Source organism: Suricata suricatta, chromosome 3, assembly GCF_006229205.1.
Source record: "Suricata suricatta isolate VVHF042 chromosome 3, meerkat_22Aug2017_6uvM2_HiC, whole genome shotgun sequence".
Classification (NCBI taxonomy): domain Eukaryota; kingdom Metazoa; phylum Chordata; class Mammalia; order Carnivora; family Herpestidae; genus Suricata; species Suricata suricatta.
Window position 1 is genome coordinate 35,546,170 of NC_043702.1, and position 21,866 is coordinate 35,568,035.

Here is a 21,866-nt window from a genome sequence, read left to right on the forward strand (position 1 = left end):
ATGGACTGTCAAAGTCCTTATAGTCTGCAATTCATATATAACAGATGCCTTTTCCATGACTCTTAACTAGAAGTGGCCAACGTGATTGCTTCCTCCTTGCCATTACTACATTTTGTAGGTTTAGTTATCTACTGCCCACAGAGAATTAAAAACAATTTAAAAGGGCATCTGGAATAAAACACTCCAAGGGAAAAAAAATCTTTCCATATGCAATAACTTTCTGTTTAGGTCTGAGAATTATTCAATAATTGGCACTTGTTTAAATAGACCATTCAGGATCAGTTTGGTTTTCCAATTTCAGATTGAGTTACAGGATTATTTTTTTCCAAACTCACTTTTGCAAGTCCTAATTTCCAGCATATTTGTGGCACCACTGTGATTAACAGAGTAGCTAGTTTTTGTATGAGAGACAAACACATTTTTCAAAAGTGTTGTAAATAATTCACTAATTTTTCCACAGATTGTTTATAAATTATGAATTTTAGCTTACTTGCCCTAGTTTAGGAAATATACCGGTAAAACAGAAGAGCGAAAAGCAGTAATTTTAGTTTATGAATTTATACAATTTAATTTTCATGAGAAACCTGGGTTCCTCCATCTTTTATGCCACTTTCCTCACCAGTGTCCTTTTAAGAGTTGGACCAAGAAATATGTGCCTGCCACTTATGGAACCTCTACCTCTTGGGTTGTTTGCACTCAATACAGGAACAGTTGTTGCATAAAAAGTTAATAATGACATTCATCTATAAGATTAAATAATAAGGCCACAGAAACTTACTTCAACTCACATCAACAGTTACAAATTCAGACACATGGACACATTAACCACTAGTTTTTTCCTTTCTAAGCTCCACTTTGAAATGTTATAACGTCCTTCCTTTTGAGTTGTTTGGTCAGCAAACTCAATTCTAGAATTTTTATGCAAAGAATTCATCAAGACTAGTGTATTAGTTCACATCTTGAGAACTAGACAGAGAAGATGCTCAGTGACATTTTAACACGTATGTCACTACGTTGACATTTCAATAAAGAAAATTATTCTCGGTGTGAAACGAGATGATTTCCTTACAACACCACCACCACCCCCAAAACCGTCAAGCAAAATTTGTAAAATCTTGCAGGTTTGAAGAATTCTCAGTAGATACTGCATTATTTTATATATGAAAAAATTAGCCTGTTCGAACAATGCAAGGCAGGTACACAATCATCAATGCCTTCGTTACCGACAACACAGTGATTTGTGAATATGTAATCTTATTTTAAATTTCACTCTTGTTCTTCGATCTTTCAAATGATTATAGTTTTCCTGGAGTGAAAATAACTTAAACTTACTAGACTTTTTAATATCTTTACAGCCAAACTGCTACAATTCTCACTTTGCTAATCTGTAATTCTCACAGAAGAACTGGCAGCGTTACCCGGCCTTTAGCAAGGACCCTGAAGTGAAATCACTTAAAACTTCCTCTATTTTAATTTCAAATGATATACTCTGTATATAAACCACACAAATATGCTCTATGTGATACATTGACATGTACCTGCGAGGTTAACATTTCTTGCCGATCCCCTTGGGCGGTGGACAGTCGTGCGCCGTGGGAGACTGGGCTTATAACAGCGCAAGCAGAGCTTACATTTCGGGAGCTCAGTGCCCTCATACTGTTCCTCTGACGGCACTGGCGTTTTAGGTGATTTGACTAAGAAGCCACAGCTGAGCAGGGTAGCGATGAGCTCTGACCCCATGTGCGTGACCTTCAATCTGGTTGCCCACTAGACCACCTGGGAAGTTTGGCAGCAATAACGCCTCAGGCCCACTCTACATTCACTGCTGATCTGGGGTAGGCCCGAGGCTTCAGTGTTTTTTTTTCCATCTCCTTGGTGATTCTAACATGGTCCAGATTTAGAACCACTGGACCACTGCTCTTTGTGTCGCACTTTTATAGTTCACAAAATCAGAATTAAATTTCCAGATTTATCATCACCCTTTCCCAGTCTCTTCTCTGAAAGCAGTTGACAAATGTATTTGAATATTCAGAGAATGAAGCTGAAATTTGAAAAGTAAAAACTTCATTTCATAAGAACCGAACTGTACAGGACCCCTGAGGAACTAGATTATGGCTAGGCACTTAGGTTTAAATAGACATAAACTAATCACGAGAACACATTAACACTTGCTTTTAGCAAGGAAAGTCAAGGGAGAGAACAAGAAGATAAACAAATATTTAGAAAAACTCAATATCTACTTTCCCCTAGAAATCAAGGTCTATAATAGAACACAAAATATCAAATATAATAACAAAATTAAACATCTGTTCCAAACTAATGAATTCACAAAACAGAAACCAATATCTTATTATATATATGTATATAGCAATAGTAACATGTGCCATTTTTTTGCCTAATAAAATTGTACCTTTGCCACATTTTTTTAAATTTAGAATATCCTGCGTCAATGAGAATTTTAGGAAACAGGACACTCTCATACTTTGCTGATGAGAATGTTAAGTTGATGCAACATTTGCCCCTTGGAGGCCATGATTGTTAATTTTATTCAACTTAAATGGGACATGTGATGCCCAGATAGGTGATTAAATATTAATTGTGGGTATGTGTCTGTGAGGGTGTTTCCAGAAGAGAAAAACATTTGAATTGGTGAACTGACTAAAGCAGATGAGCCTCCCCAATCTGAGTAGACTTCATCCATTTCCAGTGAGGTCCAGAATAGAACAAAAAAACACAGGAAATTTCCACTAACCTTCTCTCTGTGTCTCTCTGTCTGTCTTTCTCTATCATTGTGCTTGACTGTTGAACTAAAACATCAATCTTTTCCAGCTCATGGAGTTCCTGATTCTCAAGCCTTCAGACTGACTGAAATCAACACTATGGGTAGCTCCTAGATTTTGCCTTAGGATTAGTGTTAATTTACCCCAATTTACTAAGTATTTAGAATGCTATCAATATTGCTTCCTGGGGAGAAAAGCATAAAGGCTTACGAGAACAATGAATGGTCCACAGTAAGTTAAACATGCTCTCAGGTCACAATAGAGGAAAAGGAAAATAAAGTATATTGAGTGTTGACAATAAACTAACCCCCATTTTTCATCCATCCCTTAATTTACTCCCCTCTGCAGCCCTAGAACTTACACACTTTCCCAATTTCCCATTTTACAGGTGAAAGCACTGAGGCCCAGAGCAGTTAACCAATTTATAGCTAATGATCCAAACCTACAGTTTCAAAATCCATGCTGTTTACCAATAGTTCACTATTTTTTCCCTAGCAGTAGAAGACCCTGTGATGCCCAACTTCAATCAAAAACTTGGAAATTCCCCTCTCTTGGGGGCCAAATGGAGATTCAGATCAAAACATCATCAGAACACTTTCTTGTGATGGCATCTGGGACCTAGTAAAGACCTTGCAGCCACAGTCTTCCCAAGGAGCAGCTTCAGGGGCTCACCTTCTGAGCCTCCGAGCCTCCCTGTGGGCACAACAACACATCATCAGCCCCTCTGGGCTGATTGAAACTAAGTCTTAGTGTAAATCACTCTTTCTCAAATCATTTGATCTAGATCTGATATTTAAAATATCTGATACATGAAATTTTATAAACCCAAAGACCATTCAAGGCAAATTTGTCATCTCTACAATGTTAAGCTGAAATGAGGGCTCAGAAAAAAATAAATAAATAAAAACAGATGTTTCTACACCATCTTGGTTCCAGATTTTAACCAAAAGGCAAATATAAGCAAAGAAAAACATTAGTGCTTAAAATTTAACATCAGCCAGTAGGAAAGATACTATTAATTAGACTGTCAATTTTCAACACGTGACATTTCCAGTAGCCTGGGAACTTGAATAAAAACAATTTCTCTTCAAACCTATGATCCTTTCTGATTGTGCATACTTAGCACAATCTAAATGTTGGTTTATTATATTCAAAAATCAAACTCAAGCTAAAAATGATACATGTGAAAGAAGAGTCCATATTATATTTTTAAACACAATATTTATTGTATTTAATGTATCATTCCACTTACAATGGTCCAATAAATAACACTAGAGTATATCCACAGTGATTCATTTAAATTATTTAAAATCAATGACTACTGATAAAAAAGGAAGTGTTTTATTCATGCATCTAACATTCTAGTTCACTAAAACAGCAACAGAAACCTCCTTAGAATGATCTTTTAAGAATGCAAAACAGGTGTACCTGGGTGACTCAGTCCGTTAGGGGTCTGAGTTGATATCCACTCAGGTCATGATCTCACGGTTTGTGAGATCGAGCCCTGCGTTGGGCTCTGCACTGACAGTGCGGAGCCTGCTTGGGATTCACTCTCTCCCTCTCTCTCTGCCCCTCCCCTGCTTGTTCACCTGCTCTCTCAAAATAAATAAACATTTAAAAAACAAAATATTTCATTATTCTGAAACACAATACATTATTATTTCTCAAAAGGGCTATGGGTTAGTTTCCAAAAAGCTAAAGAGAGGCCGTCCTCAATCCTGTCACAGGACCAGAAATCTCCAGTATAAACATCATTTCTAAAACATCTCTAAAGGCCGAATATTGTAATTTCTCTGAAGTGCTCATATTGTAGAATAAATTGATCCATTTCCATCATTGTCATCTAACACTGTAGTGGTCCCTGGGGGATCAGGACATGAGTACATTCTGATAGGAAATGCACACTATGGTACCCCAACGAGACCCTGAGAGATGCAGAGTGAAGGGGCAGCTGGGTTGTTTCTTTTTCCCCAATCAATGTGTAAGGATTGTTAAGTGCATTTTCCTCATTTGACATGATAGCTTAGGACTGGACTGCAAGTGTTTTATTTATTTTTTTCTTTTCTTTCTCTATTACTTTGTTTTACTATGTTTTACTTTAAGTTTTGTTTAGCATTAACCTTTTATGTCCATATTTTTTGTAAAGCTTTAAACATCCTTCTTTCTTCAGCTTCTTTGGAAATCAAAATCATATCAATTTATTCAAAGGTATCCAAACACTCTCAAATGTTCCTGTGGACACTGATTTGAAATAGCCTTGGAATGACACTAATGGGAGAACTTTAGTGTGCTGTTTGTACAAATTAGAACAGATAAGAACATGGTTTTCCTATTGCTAAAAAGTTAGGGATCATTGTACCATTATTTTCATTATCTTCACTCATCACCAGCATTTTTCAAATTTTTAATTGTAATTCTTCACTTGTTCACAATGATAAAATGTGTTCCTAACACAAACCTCAAATAAAGTCTATAATCTTTGAAATAACTTATAGAAAATGAATCATGCTACTTTATTCATTTTTAGATTTCTTTATGCTATAATCACAAATACTTAAAAGACAGCTGGTACAAACCGACTCCAAATGAGAAATTTATACTTTACATTTTAGTAAAATAAGTTATTTTAAAACTTGATCCCATGTTTTCTTGAACACCTAGGCACATCTCTTGTTTGAATTTTTTATTAGAACTTCCTTCTGACACAATACTAACCTAACTATGCAATATCTTCTAACAATTTCTTTTTTTAATGTTTATTTATTTTTGAAAGAGAGACAGAGACAGGGTGTGAGTGGTGGAGGGGCAGAGAGAGAGGGAGACACCAAATTTGAAGCAAGCTCTGGGCTCTGAGCTGTCAGCACAGAGCCCAATGCCGGGCTTATCTCATTTGACCTGCGAGATCATGACCTGAGCCAAAGTTAGTTGCTTAATCTACTGAGCCACCCAGGTGCCCATTAACCTTTTAATAATTTCTAAATATAGCATCTAACCTCTTTCTTAAGCTTGTATACTTACAATAGAATGAATAGCTTAGTTTTATTTAGCTGCCTTTTTTTTACTTTAAAACCCCGAAAATAAATGCTTGGATACTTTTTTCTCTTCTCCTGATTATATCTTTGAATTCTCTAAATTTTTATCATATTATATGCATAATCAAGCTCAACATCATGTACTAGATTTGAGACTCTCATTCTCCAAGTGTAAGTTTGGCAGAATTTTTGCATGGAAGAATGGATTTAGAGAAAACTGTTTTGGAAAATATTGATATACTGTACATTCTTCCCCTTGTTTGTATCTTTTGGAGCAGAATCTCCATAGTTTACTACCACCTTCACTAATATTCAAACACTATCAACTATCCTAAAAAGGAAATTATGGATTTGTGTTTAACAGATAAATCATAATCATCAATGATGTGTCTCTGAGATAATGTCCCAAGACAAATAAGGAATCAAAAAAATATACATGATGAGTCAGTTTCATTTACTTAAGCATGTCCCACCTTGGTCTATAAAAGTATTATACAGCAAAAGGTCTGGATTCACTATCTTAAAAAACTATGACTATAGGGAGAAAAGATAAGGTTAGAGACAAGGTGCCCATAATTCAAAGCAAATAAAAAAAATTTTTATCAGTTTTATAAAAGATATCATACAAGTGGGGTCTTAATTTCTCTCTCTCTCCTATCTTCTCTCTCTCTCTCTCTCTCACACACACACACACACACACACACATACACGCACACAATCATATCAAAAGATAAATGACTATTATTGCTCCTACTTAGCCTGAAGTCTAAGAAATACATGTTAAAAAGTAATTGTATGTCAGTCCTACCCCAGGGACACCAAGACAATCATACACACTCTCAGTTTTAAGGAAATCACAGTGTAGAAGAAGATAGATGAGTGATACCATTATAGTTGTTCTGACATACTATACTTGTTAAGATTTTTTTAAAAAGTATGTAAACAGTCATATGCAAGACTTCTTATGAGAAGTATACTGAGAATAATCAAGTAATGAAAATAACCAAGTAAATCATCAATGTATCAGCTATGTAAAAATACTCTTCTAAGCTTTACAAGGGTTAGCCCAAGTGAACTCTGACAGCAACCATACCACCATTCACAGGTAAAGAAACTGAGGTGCAGAGAGTTTCAATAGCCTCTCTAAGGACAGTAAGGGACAGAATTAGGATGTGAATGTAGGAATTCTAACTCCAGAGATTGTGTTTAACCACAGTCCTCCTCAAAATGCAATGACATTGATGAGAAGGAGAGCTCATGACTGGGAGAGGTCACTGCTGAGGGCTATTGATAGAGGTGGCATATTTCATGTTCTGAGCACATATTTGCCTAGTATCAGTTGGGCACAAAGCCCTCTGCTAGACACCAGGGATACACAGGAAAATAAACAACAGAAACATATCAGATAGACTGACTTGATGGGCAGGTAGGATTTAAATAAAAAGAGATGAAGCAGGGTAGAGATTAGGAATAAAAAGTCATTCCCCTGTCAAAATTACTATATTTGCAAAGGCATCAACATGGGAATAAGTGATTGCTTCTGCAATTAACTGCATAAATCTATTAACTATATTTAAATTCCATTTTATTTATTTTTTGAGTATAGTTGACACAATATTACATTAGTTTCAGGCGTACAACACAGTGGTTCAACACATCTATACATTATGCTGTGCTTACAAATGCAGCTTCCATCTGTCCTGATATGCTGCTATTATGATACCACTGACTGTACACCTTACTCTGTGTCTTTTATTACCATGACTTAGTCATTCCAGAACCAGAAGCCTGTATCTCCCTCTCCCTTTTGCCTGTTTTGCACCTCACCCTCTCCTTCTCCTCTGCCAACCATCAGTTTGTTCTCTGTATTCATGAGTCTAATTCTACTTTTCATTTATTCATTATTTTTAGATTCCATTTTAAGGGAAAGGAGGAGGGTGAAGAAATCTTTGGACCTCGTGCTGGTTTGCCTCTAAAATGGCCCCAAATAACCCCAGTTGCTGATATTCACGTCCTGGTGTAGCCTTGTCCTTAAAAGTAATCAGGCCTGGGGCGCCTGAGTGGCTCAGTTGGTTAAGCATCCAACTTCAGCCCTGGTCATGATCTCACAGTTCATGGGTGGAGCTGCCAGCACAGAGCCTGGAGTGTGCTTCAGATACTGTGTCTCCCTCTTTCTCCACCCCTCCTCCTCTCTCTCTCTCTCTCTCTCTCTCTCTCTCTCTCTCTCTCTCTCTCTCTCAAAAATGAAATAAACATTAAACAATTTTTAAAACTAGCATCTCATCAGTACTAAGCAACTCACTTTATTTTTTTTAATGTTTTATTTATTTTTGAGAGAGAGAGAGTGTGTGTGTGCGAGCAGGGGAGGGTCAGAGAGAGAGGGAGACACAGGATCTGAAGACAGACTCGAGGCTCTGAGCTAGCTGTCAGCACAGAGCCTGACGCGGGGCTCGAACCCATGAACTGTGAGATCATAACCTGAGCTGAAGCAGACACTCAACCAACTGAGCCACCTAGGTGCCCCTGAGCGATTCACTTTAAGTGGATAAAATATAGCAGAATTGAAAGGGGGTCCTTTCTGATATTAGGTTCTAAAAAGACTGTGACTTCCATTTTGTGTTGTCTCTCACTCTGTCCTGTGGCACTTACGGGGGGGCGGAGGGGAACCAGCTGCCCCATCAGGACACAGCCTTGAGGAGAGGCCCATGTGGTGAAGAACTGAGACCTTCCAATAACCGGCTGAGTCGCAGATTCAGCTGAACGTGGATCCGGACGCCTCCTCCACACTGCCCTTGGCCAGCTGACTCTCAGAAAAGACCCCAGATCCAGGTGACAGTTTAAGTACAACTTCATGAGAGAATTCAATCAAAAGCTCCCAGCTAATCTGCACCCAGATTATTAACCCACAGAAACTGTGAGGTACTGAATATTGGAAGCCGCTATTTTAATTTGTCACTCAGCCATAAATAACAATTAAAGCATCTTTCTATAGAACGTGAGCCTCTCTCTGCAATTTTCCACTTTGCAGTACTCACACACAAATTTTCATCATAGAATTCTGTTTCATAAGTGACCCTTAAGATTTCTGGAAGGCACTAAGAAGAGATGAAGGAAAAGAGAGAGATGGGTAAGCAGGGACGGAGGGAGAGAGGGAACCAAAGTTATGGCAAAGGCATCAGTGAGCATATCCTCTCTCTCAGAGAGAAATGGATGAGGCTGTATATGCAGAACCACCTGGATGTGAGCTGTATCTATGGGCTGTAGGTTTGTACAGTGTTTCTGATAATTCCATAGTTTCTATTTATTATTTTCTGTTTCTGTCACTTTGAATGGGGTGACAGTGTTCACTGAATTAATTTAAAAATGTATTCATTTCCTAACCCGACATTTATTCATTCAAGACTGCTGCTTCTTAATTAATCATTTGATTAATATTTTCTGTGACCCAGAAGTTCAATTAGAGATACACCTTTTTTAGAGACAATAAACAACGTGTAACAACTGATGTAATCCAGCATGTATGGGTAGTTAAAGTGGGCATTATTTTTTATTTGCTTTCAAGCTGCAGAGCAGGCTGAACAATAGGCAATAAACAAGTCATTTTGTATGGCTTTTGTGGGACTTGAAAAGAATTTTGACTTAATGGAAACTGATGCTTTGTTGGGAGCCCTGCAAGGGAAGCGATGGAAGACCCACATGGTAAGTGCCCCAAACAGATCTTCACAAACGATAGAGTCACATTTAACTCGAAGATTGGGTGGTAAAGGTCAGCTTGTAGCGTAGAATTAATAGATGGTGTCTCACTAAGGCTCTTCACCTCCTGCCTTGAGAAAACTTTCAAGGTTTCTACAGATAAAGAAAAGGACTCAAGGACCAGAGACACCTCAAATATGTAGATGACACTGTCATCTTTTGCTTAAGCTAAAGACCTTGAAGCAATGGTGAAAGAATATAACAGAAGAGCAAAGAATCTGGATCATTATATAAAAGAAGCATATGCAAAATCACATCGAGTACATACATTCAGGAGGGAAAGCTGGCTGCAAAAAAATTAGGCATTGCAAAGAAGTGTTTGTTGAGGCCATATGGCATACATTGTTACAACCCAGCAAGGTTCAGAAAGCAGAATAGACCCTTGTTAGAGTCCCTGAGAAGCTGAAAATGAATAGTTTCCTACATTTAAAGAACTATCTACTAGAAAGAGAGATATGATACTAACACATTCTTGCCTTTGGCAACTATAGCAAAAGCACACATATTTATCATGGACAGAGAATAAAATTTGTGTAATAAAATAAGAAACCCTTCGAGTATGGTACTGTGTAAAAAGACAAAAGAAAAACTGGTAGTAGCAGAACGAGGTAGACAATTATGGGAAAGAAAAAATCTGGCCTCCCTTTGAGATGCAACACAGTAGAGGTACAGAATGAGCCTGTTACACATCTGTGGGAACAGAGCTTCCCAGTAGGTTCAAAGACACCAGTTAGGTTCCTTCATAAACTCATATCAAAGTCTAAGTTTATGTGGACAAGAACAAAAAGGACATACAATAAAAACACAAAGTCTGATTCTCTTACTTCCTAGCAGTAGCCTGGACCACAGTTAGATTTCCTTAAACTGCTTCTGCCCCAGACTTGTATTGTTACTGCTTCCTCGTTGGAGTCAAAGGTCTGATGAAACAAGTAGTATCAGATTCATCAATTTCCTTGTGCATGGCAAAAGTTTCCCAGTGTCATGAAAGATAGAGGATTTTTCTAGGATCTTCAAAAAAAATAGAAAAAATATAGAGTTTCTTTTGAAGTCAAGTGAGTAAGCAGGTATTGAGATTCCTTTTCACACAACCTCAGTGAGTAAATATTTACTGAGTATACTCTTTCATAATGCAAAGCACTGGGCTAAGGGTCATGGTGAATGAAACAAACAAGTTTCCTGAATAAGCTTTCAGTTTGGAGGGGAAGCAAAGGAAGATTGACAAATAAGTGATGACTAATTAAATAATTATAATTATTCAAAGAGATATTATAGAGGTGTGTAAGTTGCAATGGCAGTGTATAACAGGTGTACCAAAATAATTGGAGGGTCAGGGAAGGTTTGTGTAAGTGAGTGCCTTCTAGTGAGGCCTCAAGGTTGAAGAAGAGATATTCAGGTAGTAGGAGTGTGTGTGTGTTTGTGTGTGTGCATATGTGTGTGTTCACACATTCACTTAAACACAAGTCCACAGGGAAGAAGGGGACAGAAGGAGAATAAGAGAAAGGAAAAGATCTTGAAACCATCTGTAAGCACACAAGAAGTCCAGTATTAACTATAAAAAAAAGGAGGTTGTTGGTACAAGATGAGACCGAGAACATGTGAGAACAGATCATGCAGGACCTTGAAGGTCAATATAAAGACTTTGGGCTTTATTCTGAGGGAAATGGAAAGACATGAAAAAATGGCCAGCTGAAAATTTCACTTCTCTTTCCCTGAGAGAGATTAAGGGAGATAAATATTCGGTAAACCTCTAGCAATTCTCTGCCTCTGACGTAAGAACCTGGAGAATGGGGTCCATATCAAATTTATCTCCCTGTTTTACATTGTGCTTCTCAGGAGAATAAAGCAGAGTCAAATTTAACCCTAATACAGTATAACAAGCCATAGTGCCTTAAGGAAAGAAGAGGTAGATGCTTCTAGAAATCAGCTTTGGAAAAGGTCACCTGGGAATCAGTCTTAGTTTCCTGAAAGATGTTACCTGAAAGGATTGGAATGGTAATCTAAATAATAACCGCTAAATCCCTCAAACCCATGAATATCATCTTATATAGGAAAAGGGGCTTTGCAGGTGTGATAAATTAAGGATCTTGAGATAGAAAGCTTAGCCTAGATTAACCCTAAGTGTAATCACACAGGTCATTATAAGAGGGAGGCAAGAAGGTCAAAAGAGGAACAAGGCAAAGTGACAGCAGAAGCGGGGGAAGTAAAGGCAAGATGACTCAGTGCCATGCACCACAGAATGCAGGTGGCATCTGGCAGATGAAAAAAGCAAGGAAACAGATTCTCCTCCAGAGCCTCCAGAAAAATCCTGCCCTGCTATCATATTGAATTTAACCCTGTAAAACTTATTTCAAATTTCTGACCTCCTGAACTGTGGTAGAATAACTTTGTGTTGTTTTAAGTCACTAAATTTGTGGCAGTTTACTAGAGCATCAAAAAGACACCAATACAATAGGTATGATTTCAACAGAATGCATGGAAAAGGTCCAGTATCACTAGGGAGACTCCTTGCCCCAGATAGCCCAGGGAAGTCTCAGTTAATACCTGCTTTCACTGCCTATTTATTAACAGTGCCCCCTTTATCTATCTCTGGAAGGTACCCTCATTTGGATTATAAATCTGCATAAACAAAGTTATTGAGTCACGTGGCTCAGGCATTGGGAATACCACGGAGGACCAACGGGATTCCCATGGAAGCCCTCTGCCTTCTATTCGAGGCCACATCTTATGAGTGACCCCAGCAACACTTACTAAAGTCTCAAAATTACACATTGATTAGTAATATTCCTTGAAAATGTGTTCTTAGATAAGTAAGAAGAGGTGAGGAAGAAGAGACACCTAGATCAAGGCAAGACTAGAAGGACCCAGACTCTCAGAGTCTACAGAGAGTTGATCATTGGAGTCCATGATATGGTGAAGGAAAATCACAAAACACACACAATCAGTCAGGTAACCCAAGAGCACAGACAACCCACCCCAGGCTTTAAGATGGCGTAAACAAGAAATGCCATTCTGTTTGGAATTCTAAGAGGTAGATTTGAAATTTCTGAGAGAGGATGAAATAACTCTACATTAAGTTTATGTTCCAGGGATCCTCAGCATTCCAGAGTTGACCTAGTTTCATCCCATCCCTATATTTATGCACAAGACCTATTTTACCACAACTGGCTGTTTGGCTTACACTTTTGAGCCATGCTGCTTTCATCTCTTAAGAACCAACAACAATGCCCAAGTCTTTTTCCTTTAAGGTCAATTGTACCACTTGGTCAAAAACTCACAGTTCAATCTAGCAGATCTCCTCATTGTCCCCCAGGCACATCTCTGTTCTTCTCTGGAGCACAGCCAGTACTCTCCTGTATGTGGAATACCTTCTGTCTTCTCTCTCACCTAATACTGCTCATCCTTCAGAGATAAGCTCATGAATCCGTTTATGATGAATCCACAGGCTTCTTCCTTCTCTGAATATCTGTTGTGTCTATATCCAGCTATTGAGCCATTTATTGAGTCATGTCAGAGCACTGCACTGGTTGTTGGTAAACATTGGTGAATTAAAAGACATAATTTATTCCTTTAGATAAATAACCAAAAATCAAGATGCAAATAAGTAAAAGTCACATATCCTTGAACAGGAGTCAAGGATAGAGAATATTTGGGCAGCATTGACTTAACCAGGGAAGTTACTGATGAGGTGACATTTAAGCCCTCAACCATGCAAAATCCATCAAGCACAGTGTTCACAGCTAGTAGAATGTCAAAGTGAGAAGAGGAAGCTCTGATATAATTTAACTATCTTAAGAAAAAACCAAGGGGGATTCCAAAACTTTGAACAACTCCCCCATGCTTGCACAGACTGAGGTGGATTCAGAACTGTACCATGGGTCTCCCGACCTCCAGTCTGAACTCAGACTCCCATATCACCTTCTTCATCTAGTTGTCTCCTGTACTTTTGATGAGAGGTTCTGTAACTTAAATTTAATTTTGTTTCCAATAATTCTGCATGTATAAAATGGTGCTCAATAAATATAAGCACCAATTATGATTGAGTTTCCCCCCTGTAACAGGAACCATGTTTTGTTTCTATGTTCTGGGCACTTTTACTGCAGCACTCATAATAGCATGTGGGTGTTGGACGGTATTATATAGAAAGTACCATGGCATCCACATTTCTGCACAATGAAGAAATTCTTGTTTTAGCTCACATCCGCTATGGATCCATTCTGCCCACTGCTTGGAGCAGACCCGGATACATCTTGTTAGTCCAGCATAGCCAGAACATAAAGGCAGCCAGCCAGGAAACAGAGGATGTGTACAGTACACAGGACGCTGCTCTCGCCAAGCAACTCTCTATTTCTCCAGTGGGCTCACTCTCCAATTCTCCCCCTAACTCCATAGCATAACTATTTATGCTCTCTCACCAAATTTTATTTCAGGCCACAACCAACAAGTCCCAGACTCTTCAAACTTCATGAGAAAATAAAAGCCCTCATCTGGGAACTTCCCCATTTTCCCAAGCCCAAATCTGCCTGTGTTTTCTATTTGCCTTTCCCTTACTCTCCTCCCCCTCTCTCAGCACCCCTCTGGGCCCTTACCAATGAGGGGGTGACCTTTCTCTTGCCAAAGTCCAGGACCTCGTCATTTGTTCTGGGTCACACCCTCTCATACCTTCTCACCTTTTCCAGAACCTCTCTCCTTCAGTTATCCTCTCTGTCACTTGAATCTTCAAACTCTCCCTCTCTACAGAGTAATTACCTAGCATTCAAATTCACACTGGTAACTACCACTGTAACCAAATTTTCACCAATGCCTGTAACCACCTCTAGCATCCACATCACTTCTTTTCTTCTCATAGCAAAGCATCTCAAAAAAAAAGTTACATATTCTGTCTTGACTACTTTACTTCCTATTTCTTTATTTTTTTAAGTTTATTTTTATTTGAGAAAGATATAGAGAGCAAGCTGGGGAGGAGCAGAGAGAGAAGGACACAGAATACCAAGCAGGCTCTGTGCTGTTAGCTCAGAGCCCGATATGGGGCTAGAACTCACAAACCATGAGATAATGACCTGAGCTGAAGTCAAGAGATGGATGCTTATTCAACTAAGCCAGCAAGGTGGTCCTTTTTATCTTCTTTAAATTTCACTTTGATGAAAATATTTTGATTATATATAATACACAGTGATTTTTAAAAAGCAAACACCAAATAAAAGTATAACATAAAAAAGGTAAAAAGTGGGGCACCTAAGTGGCTCAGTCGATTAAGCATCCAACTTCCACTCAGGTCATGATCTCATAGTTCATGAGTTCGAGCCCCACATCAGGTTCTGTGCTGACAGCTCAGAGCCTGGAGCCTGCTTCAGATTCTCTGTCCCTCTCTCTCTCTGCCCCTCCCCACTCATACTCTCTCTCTCTCAAAAATAAATAAGCATTAAAAAAAATTTTTTTTAAGATAAAAAGAAACTGAAACTCCATCTTCTGAATTGGCCACCATTAACATTTGAGAAAACCCTTTTTCAAACTTTAATTCAAATATCTGAACCCACTCATATCTATAATTTTACATACTCCTCTGCAGCATGGAATATGACATCATATTCCATTTTGATGACTTTCTTTAAATGCAGTTGAAAATTTTTTTTCTTTTCCCTCCCACTCCTCCAAAATGACCACACACCATACTGTGGGAGTTAATACTAACCTAGTATGAATCCTTCTTACAAGTCTTCTTGTTAATTTAATTGCTTGCAAAGATACATGTATATATTATACAGGTGTTCTAAATCTTTCTTTTCCCCACAAAACAGTAGATTGTGAAGATTTCTCTAAGTTAACTGATATATATCATTACATTGGTTCTTTTTTAATGGTTATATAATATCATAACAACATAGCACAAATGATGCAATTATGTGGTGATAGGCAGTCACTTTATTTCCAGGAAAGGGATGAGGGTCACCTATTTGTTCCTTGAAGCCTCAAACACTACTGCAGACTAGTCATCCTTGTACATATGCCCTCACATACTGGGTCCTTTACTCCTATGGAACAGATTTCCAGAAGTGGGAATGTGGTTTTGAGGTTCTGTGTGTATTCTTTTATTTTTAAAAGATATCACTGGATCATCTTCTTGAATAGCTCCAATTTATCAGAGATTTATGATAGTGCTCTTTATTCTGCAGATGCTCCTGAGTAGGGGACTTAAAAAGCAATAATTAAGATACTAAATTCTAGGCATAATTCTAAAACATATATATGTATGTAATATGTACATATATACATATTATATATACACACACACAAATATATATGTATATATATATTAGTTCTTTAAATAGAGAGCCAATGGACTGAAGGAATTTTCCCAAGTATACATCATTTATCAATAGAAGAGCAGTGATTCAAGCCCAGGCTATCTGATTTCATAGCCCATGGTTTTACTCTTGTGCTAATTTTGCTTTAACTTATTTGCCAGTGTGATGGGTATAATGTGATATGCTCTGTTCTTTTGATTTCATTTATTTCCTGAACATTAAAATGGTATAGTTCCTCATCAAATGTTTATTTCTCATTTAAGTCTGTTATTTAATGAATTATTTCTTCATATTTGTATCAGGGATTAATTTGGGCTGCCTTTCACAGAAAGCCCAATTAAGAGTGACAGAACAAAATTTATTTTATTTCATATTTTTAAAAAAGTATATAGGTGAGCAATCCAGCTTAGAGCCCTCCAGCCATAGTTCACCAGGGATCTGGGCTGCTTTGAGCTCTCTCCTCATCCCTTCTTAGGATAGGAACTCATCTCAGGTGCATAGTGTGGCTGCAGAACTCCAGTTAATAAGAGAAGAAAGTCAAGTGCAAAAAGGCAAAAAGAACTTTCTCAGAGGTTCACACAGCAACCCATGCTTATGTCTCCTTGGCCAAAACCACAGCACAAGGACACTTGAACTACGGGCGAAGATGCAGCTTTTTAGCTGGATACAGGATGCCCTGAATGAAATTAGAAGTTTAGTAGTAAGGATGGGGAAGAACACAGACATTGGGTGGAAAACTGGCCTTCAGCATAATATTCTTTGCTCATTTTTTTTTACTGAGCTGGCTTCTTGTTATGAATTTGTAAAAAGGTCCTTCTCTATGCAGATATTAATTTTTTACTTGCCATCTGCTTTGCATATGTTTTCTCTACATTTCTTTTGTCTACAGACTCATTTACTCTTTCAAGAATTATTTAGAGTCCCTTCTATCAGGCACTGCTCTATTCTAAGCACTAAAGATGCAGTAGGGAACAAAACCAACAACAAGAAAAAATCCCTGGTGCTTACAATTCTAGAAGGAGAACACACAGCCAGAAAAAAAAAAGTCACTAAATTGTATGTAGTAATAACTCTGATGAAGAAAAATAAATCAAAAGAAGGAAGATGGAATTGCAGAGATGCAATTTTAAGTAGCATGGTCAAAGTCAGCCACTGAGTGGGTGACATTTGTGAAAAGACCTGAAGGAGATGAAGGCATATTCAAGCCATCAAAATAGCTGCAAGAAGATATTTCCAGAAAGGGTGTGTTGGAGAGCTAGGACAGAATAATAGAAAATACATTCCAACTGGTTAAAAGGAGCATAGTATATAGGGCAGTATAGCCATGGTAAAAATTTTGACTCTTCCTCTTATTGATGTGAATATCATTGGAGAGTTTTATGTGAAGTTATATAATCTGACTTACGTTTTAAAAGGATTATTCTTCTTGATTTCAAACTATACTATAAAGCTGTAATCATCAAAACAGTATCAGACTGGCAGAAAAACTGACACATAAACCAAAAGAACAGAATCAGGAGACCCAGCACAAATCCTTGCAAGTATGGTCAACTAAATTTGACAAGGGAGCCAAGAACACTCAGTGGAGAAAAGACAGGCTTTTCAATAAAAGGTGCTGGGATAATTGGATATTTCCATGTAAAAGAATGAAACTGGACCCATATCTATGCCACTCACATAAAATCCACTCAAAATGGATTAGAGACTGAAAATGTAAGACCTGACATCATGAAATTTCTAGAAGAAAATATAGGAATAAACTCCTTCACATGGGTCTTGGTAGTAATGTTTTGGAAATGATATCAAGCACAAAGCCTAGGCAACATAATAAAACATAAACAAACCAGACTACCTCAAACTAAAAATCTTCTGCACAGCAAAATAAATCATTGACAGAGTGAAAAGAAAACCTATAGAATTGGAAAAAATATTTGCAAACCACATATTTGATAAAGGGTTAATATCTACATATACAAAGAATTCACACAACTCAATAGCAAAATAATAACAACAACCCAATTTTAAAATGGGCAAAGGACCTGAATAGATTTCGCCAAAGATGACATATGAAAAGATACTCAACATCATTAGTCATTAGGGAAATGCAAGTTAAAACCACAATGTCCAGAATGATGTATTGCCTCAGGTTTGTTAGAATGGCTATTATGAAAAAACAAGAGACAGTAAATGCATGAATGTGGAGAAAGAGGTACTTTTGTACAGTTATGGTAGTATTGTAAATTGGTACAAATACTATGGAAAATAATATGGAGGATCCTTAAAAAATTAAAAAGAGAACCACCAAATTATCCAGCAATTCCACAACTGGGAATATCCAAAGGAAACCAAAACATTAACTCAAAAAGATATCTGTACCCTAATGTTTATAGCAGCATTATTATAATGTCAGGGGGATATTAGGAGAGTTAAGGGGGGAGGATCTTAAACAGGCTCCACACCCTGCATGGAGCCTGACACAGGGCTCAATCTTAGAACTGAAGGATCATGGCCTGAGCAGAAATTAAAAGTCAGACGCTTAACCAGCTGAGCCCCACAGGCAGCATTATTTATAATTGGCAAGACATGAAAACAACCCAAGTGTTTATCAATGGATGAATAGATAAAGAAGTTATGGTGTATGCACATAAAATAATAAATGAATTATTGAATAAAATGAATTATTATTCAGCCACAAAACAAGTAGGAAATCCTAACAACATAGGTGGACCTTCAAGGCATTATGGATAAGTGAAATAATTCAGACAGAGATGGGCAAACAGTATATGATCTGATCTCATTTATATGTAAAATCTAAAATAGAAAAAAAAACTCATAGAAAAATACATCAAACTTATGTGTACCAGAGGTGAAGGGTGGGGAAGGAAGTGTTAGAGAAAGGTGGTCAAAAGATACAACTTTCAATTATAAGATAAATAGGTACTAGGGACGTAATATACAACATGATGCCTATGGCTAACACTGCTGCATGATATACAGGAAAGATGTTAAAAGAGTAAATCCTATAAGTTCTCATGGCAAGGAAATATTTTTCCCTTATTTTCTTTCTAATTCATATATATAAATATATATACATAGTATATTTATATATATGTATATGAGGAAATGGATGTTAGCTGAACCTAATGTAGTAATCATTTGACAGTATGTGGAAATCAAACCATCATGCTGTATAAGCTTACATGATGATGTATATTAATTATTTCACAATAAGATGGGTGCAAAAGGATTACTCTGTGTGTTAGAATAAAGAAAAGGACTCAAAATAGGAGGCGAGTTGGGAGTTTATAGAAGTAACCTACAGAAGAGTGTGTAAATGAATGACAGGGGGTTGTCTTTTGTACATACTATAAAGAGAGATCGTCATCTATGCTTATCATTAAATTACCAGTGGGTTATAATTGAAGATAGCCCAGAACAACTCCAGAATTTTTCACCTGAGCAACCAGAATGGTAGAGTTATGAGAGATTGTGTTAGGGAAATCTGTGAGTGGAGTAGATTAGGGGAAAGGGGTGCTGAGAATCTGAAGTTGAGGCCAGCAGTTAAAGCTGGATATATAAATTTCAGAGTTTTCATTAGATAGATGTTTTCTAATAAATGAGATTAGAGGAAATCTAGACTATGAATATAGTTAGAGAACAAAAGAGATGCAGAGACCTGCTAGTGAGGAGGAAGGAAAAACATAATAGGGGTGCTCTACCTGGAAGAGTAAAACCACTTACATAGTCTCAATTACCATCAATATGCTAATGACAACCAACTTTTAACTCCAGCAAAGGTGTCTTTCTTACAGCAGTCAAGATGCTTCCCCACATCTCCAACTTAATATGATGAGCCCTTTAGAGAACTTTTATTTTATCCACCTCTCTAAATTCCTCCACTCCTAGGTTTTCCCAATGTTTCATGCTGATGATTCCAGACTATGATTAAGCTTCTTCTTGTAGTGTTATCATATTTATCCAAGAAATTTTACCTATTCCTCATGATATAAATTCTTTAAATAAAAGAATATATTCTGCATAAATGTGTTTACACATTTCCTTTTATCTTCTTTAACTTTTCTCAGAGTCTGTTTTCTGATTAGAGCATTTTCCTCAACTATTTTTCTGAGATGAATACTCAGAAAATCTTTTGGTTGTATTATTTTTATGTGCACATGTCTACATTTCACTCCACTAAATCAATGATGTCATGTGTGGTTTAGAGTTTTAGGGTTGTAGCACTGATGTCCTCTGTAATTGTTACATGCACAGATTGTATGTACAATGAGCAAGAGTAGATGTTTTTTGATATATTTACCATTATTTATCCAAAGGATATGAAAGAGAATCAAAACAGGAGATATCTCAGCAGAGATATTAAAATTCTCTAAGTGGGGCGTCTGGGTGGCTCAGTCGGTTAAGCATCCGACTTTGGCTCAGGTCTTGATGTCACTGTCTGTGGTTTCGAGTCCCATGTTGGGCTCTGTGCTGACAGCTCAGAGCCTGGAGCCTGCCTCAGATTCTGTATGTCCCCCTCTCTCTCTCTGTCCCTCCTCCACTCACACTCTGTCTCTCTCTCTCTCTCTCTCTCTTTCTCCCCCTCTCTCTCTCAAAAGTAAATAAACATTAAAAAATACTTTAAAAAATAAAAAGTAAAATAAAATTCTCCAAGATTGGGATCTCCTGGATGGCTCTTTCGGCTAAGCCGCTGACTCTTGGTTTTGGCTCAGGTCATGATCTTATGGTTTGTGAGTTTGAGCCCCCCCCATCAGACTCTGCTATGATTGCAGAGCCTGCTTGGGATTTTCTCTCTCTCCCTTCTCTCACGCCCCTCCCCTGCTTGTGCTCTTTCTCCAAACAAATAAAGAAAAAAATTTTTTTAATTCTCCAAAATTGAAGGCAGTGTAACTTTTGAGATCCCAAAGCCCTTAGAATAAGAGGTGTAAAGTTGTAGAAAATTGTTATTTATAATCACATATATACATGCAAACACCAAAATCTGGAGCAACCCTGCACGTGACCTTGATTTCATTAATGAATAGATTGGCATCCCCTTTTCAGAGTTAGAGTCGGCAAACCTGTTAATTGTATATATCATGAGGGAGTTCTCCCTTATGACCCAGCAATAGCACTGCTAGGGACTTACCCAAGGGATACAGAAGTCCTGATGCACAGGAGCACATGTACCCCAATGTTCACAGCAAGAATGTCAACAATAGCCAAAACATGGAAAAAGCCTAAATGTCCATCACCTGATGAGTGGATCAAGAAGATGTGGTATATATACACAATGGAGTACTACATGGCAATGAGAAAGAATGACATATGGCCATTTGTAGGAAAGTGGATGGACCTTGAAGGCGTCACGCTAAGTGAAATAAGTCAGGCAGAGAAGGACAGATACCACATGTTTGCACTCATAGGTCTAATAGGAAAACAGGAGAAACCTAATGGAGGACCAGGGGAAGGGGAAGAGGGAAAGAGAGTTGGGGAGAGAGAGGGATGCAAAACTTGAGAGACTATTGAATGCTGAAAATGAACTGACGGTTGAAAGGGAAGGGGGAGGGGGGAAAGGGGTGGTGGCGATGGAGGAGGGCACTTGTGGGGAAGAGCACTGGGTGTTGTATGGAAACCAATTTGACAATAAACTATTTTTTTAATTGTATATATCATGATCTAATCTATTACCCATCTAGTATTCATATAGTGCAATGGTCTCCAAAGTTTTAAGAGCATGAACCTGTGCAAACTCATATGTGTGTGGGTAGCTGAAAAAAAATTTGCAAATATCTTTACTATAGAAAATATTTTGTATATATACTATTCCATTTCTTTCTTTAAATTGCTTCACTAAATTTATTATATTATGCCTTTATTATATTATGCCTTCATGACTGCAAGCCACGGTTTGAAAAGTGCCAATTTAAATGCCTTTTAGTATACTGAGGCCAAATAAAATAATAATAGATAACATTTTTCAGAATTTATGATGCATAAAG